A 3,891-nucleotide genomic window follows, 5' to 3' on the forward strand; every position below is an offset into this window, starting at 1 on the left:
TATGGCATAGTCCTTTGGCAACTTTCTCAAGGTCTTTTGGAACCATTGGTCTAAGAATTTTCCCTCTTCTGGAGCCAGTTTTGATCATTTATGTTTTTGCAAAAATAATACTCCGGTTCATCCTCATTTTCAAATTATGTATATATATTATAACATATATATCAAGTTATATATAAAATATACTACATGTTATATATATAACATGTTTTATATATGAACAATGAAAAATAGGATTTTCTTTGTATTCTATATATAAATATATATCTTTCATAAGTACTAATTTCTTCACATAGCTTACAATTTTTCACTCATTTTGGATATCTGTAGGTTTTTTAAATGCCTTTCATACTTATATACTTGACATATTTTCTTGTTTGTTCCATAGAAAATCCTATTTAGCATGATTTTATAAAAATACGCTCTTCTCTAATCCATTCACTCCCACTATTATTTATATTACTTCATCTCCATTTGTTCTCGTCCGTCTTTAAAGTCCTTAAATGAAGGCTAAGTTGCCTATCTTCATTTATTTTTAGTAATACATCTGTTTAAAGCTCTGCTATTTCCCTTGAGCCCAACATGCCCAGCATGCTAAAGCTGAAGATAAACTTCTCACATTGTTGACTTTTGATCTATTGATGCAGTTTTAATATTCAGCTTCCCTTCAGCCTTACCTCCTCCTTATCCTCCACATTTCTGCCAGAAACCTTAACAACATTCTAATCAGCATGACTTCTACACTTAAATTCTCCATTACCTGCAAAGTGTCCTTTCAACCCTTTAGGATATCCTCTGTCCTTTCTGATCTGTCCTACTGGTTGACCTTGGAGTCCTGCAACCTCCACACAAATCCTCCTGTCAAGCCTGTAGGCAGCATATTTGATTCTTTGAATAGATCACAAAATCTCCTGCCCACCTTTCCACACTTTCATTCCTTCTCTTCCTTTCTGATCTTTTCTGTTCCCTCCTGCTCCGTCAATGTCACCTCAACTCCTAACACACAGAAGATTCACGATCCGTTTTTGCTGAATGAGCAAAGCACATGATTGCCTAACTCATGCCACCATGTTTCATGGTTTTCTTCATCTATTGACACAATTTCAGATCCATTCATCTCTCACATAATCATCCCTCAAGGCACAGATGATGAGTAGATAATGCAAATCTCATGACCTTGCCATTGCACAGCCTTTTTGACTTAGTAATGACTCAGCTCCCCCATGGCAGGGCTAATCTCTGGCATCTTTGTGAATTTCTTCATAGTTGTAGCCATAAAATATCCAAACCAGAGTGACTTTTGAGGCTTCCTGTCACCACATTGCAAGGAGGCAAAGCTCAGCCCCACAGTGACTGGCCTGCAGATATCATGAAGGTGCAGACAGGGGACTGAGGTCCATTCCCCTGAAACACACCCAATATTCTCTCTGTTTCCCAATAGCTGATCGCCTCTCACTTCCCATTCACACACCTTCACTCTGTCTTTGTATTCCTGCTCCCCTGAGCACATGTGGCCAGGAGCTCACAGCTGCTATATGGGCTACATCCCGACCCCACTGTATTAGGTAAACCTGAAAAACCCTGTCAGAGAAAAAAAAAAAGCAGCTCTCACACCTTCCAACCAAAGGAGACACGATCAAAATATACTAACAGACAGTTTTAAAAAATGCAGTTTTAGGCAAAAACAAGACTCTTACCTCTGGGTGATTGGGGTAGAAATTGGCACCATTTTGGAGGAAAGCTTTTCAGCAAATTGCTTTAGAAACTATAAGTGTTCATAGTCAACACTGATGATGAATCAAGGTGCCTGTCATAATTGTAGGCATCATGACCCATCTCCTGGAAACCACTGATGTCACAAACACGCTGACCCCCAGTACTGTGATGTCATCAAGAGCTGGGACTTACACTCATTTGACAGGTGAGAGATGCATATAAGCCTCAGTCCTGTCCAGCCAGATGCCAGATCGCCTGCTCTAGGACATGCTCTAAAAAGTGATCATCATAGGGTATGAGAAGCATACCCCACACCTCCATCCCATTGCTAATGTCAGAGATCTGTGGAGGCACAGAGAAGCGGGAAAAACAGCTTATGGATGGAGGAGGGGGGTCTAAGATTTGGTAGCCTAGACTGGATGCTCATCAAAGATGCCTGTATTGGTCTCCAAGAAAAATCTTTACTTCAAATGAAACCACCCCTTATGCATCTTTCTGAAGGGGGAAACAGGCAGGTGTGGATGAAGAGATAGAAAGAGGAAGGTGCTCTTTACCTCTAGGAAACAGACTCATCTTGGTAAATTCGCTCTTTCATGAAGTCCATCTCTCTCTATACACAAATGTATGCTACATTATTAACTCAAAGGCATACTTCACTCCTGTTTCCTTATTTTATACTTCATATTTCCTAACATCCCTTCTCTGTTCCAGGATCCCCCCTGGGGTCCCCCATTACATTCAGTCCTCATGTTTTCCTAGGTCCCTCTTGGCTGTGATGGTTTTCCCAGACTTGCCTTGTTTTTGATGAGCTGGATGGTTCAGAGGCGGACTTCTCAGGTATTTTGTAGAGTGTCACTCAGTCGGGATTTGCGGGATGCTTTTCTCAAGTTTAGACTGGGTTGTAGGTTTTTAGAAGACGGAGGCACATCCTAGCAAGGCTATGTTCTGTTAGTATGAGAGCACAGTTGGTGTTGAGCTTGATTGCCTGACAGGGGTGGTACTTGTTGGGATTCTCCACCGGAGAGTTACTTTTTTGTTGTTTACTTATATATTTGCTACATACAGAAATGCACAAAGAAGGAAATGTAAATTACCCCTAATGATACCACCATTTCCTATTGGGTATCTATATTTATATGTATCCAATCATTTTAACTTGTTTTGTTCATTAATATATTGCAATTTCGGCCCCTGTCATTACCTGTCCTGGAACACCACCTTTAAATAGCTCTGCGTTGAAATTCAGCTCCTTTTCATTTGATCCATTCTCCATTGGGGGCATTCAGCTTCTGCCATCTCTTCACTGTTAATAAGCAAAACTTGGAAAAACCTACAATTAAATTTTTTGTACACACCAACGATTGTTTACTTACAGTGTATTTCTAGGAATGGAATTGATCATCAAAGGATGTTCATCTGTTTATAGCCTTTGCTAGATATTGCCATATTTCCTCCCAGAAAGTTTGTAACAACCCATCAGAAGCCTTCAGTGTGCTTATTTCCCATTAAATATTTCCTAATATTTAATGTTAATATATGTACGATGCACGGACACCCACGCTCTTGGTTCTATTTTGCTGGAGAATTCTTCCCAAAACATCCTGTAAGCTTTCCTTAACCTAACCCTAGCATGCCTTAAGTATGCAAAGGAATAAACCACAGGCAAGACCTGCAGAAGAATAACCTAGAACATTTGCCAACTTTGCCATTCCTTTTCTCAGGCCAGCTCAGATGGCCAACATGCAAGTTTTCCGGGTGTGATGAATCACCCATCCTGACGGTAGTTTTTAAATAAAGCCACACATTGTTGTGAGCAAGACAGAGAGGCATCAGGCGATCGGCATACATGGGATGACACATGCTTACACTGCACCCTGTGTACAATTTCAGGGGAAACAGCCCATTGGCTGTCACCAATGCTTCTTAAAATAACAGTACACATTTCCTAAAGGGCTGCCTACATTCTGTGGCCATTGCAATTGTGCTTGAAGGAAGAATTGGCCCTGGGCACATGGCTAAGTAGCAGGAAGATGTTCTAATTCCAGAGGCGTATGCAGGTGGATTTGGACACATTGTGTTGCAACTCCTATTTAAAGGACCATCCAGGTGTTTGCAGGACCATGACTTACCTTTCCATTAATAAACACATGTCCTTCTATTCAGCCAACACGCAGGGTA

This window comes from Eumetopias jubatus, unplaced genomic scaffold (assembly GCF_037043125.1).
Source record: "Eumetopias jubatus isolate StellerSeaLion01/CBP00866 unplaced genomic scaffold, mEumJub1_p1.0 scaffold_11, whole genome shotgun sequence".
NCBI lineage: Eukaryota > Metazoa > Chordata > Mammalia > Carnivora > Otariidae > Eumetopias > Eumetopias jubatus.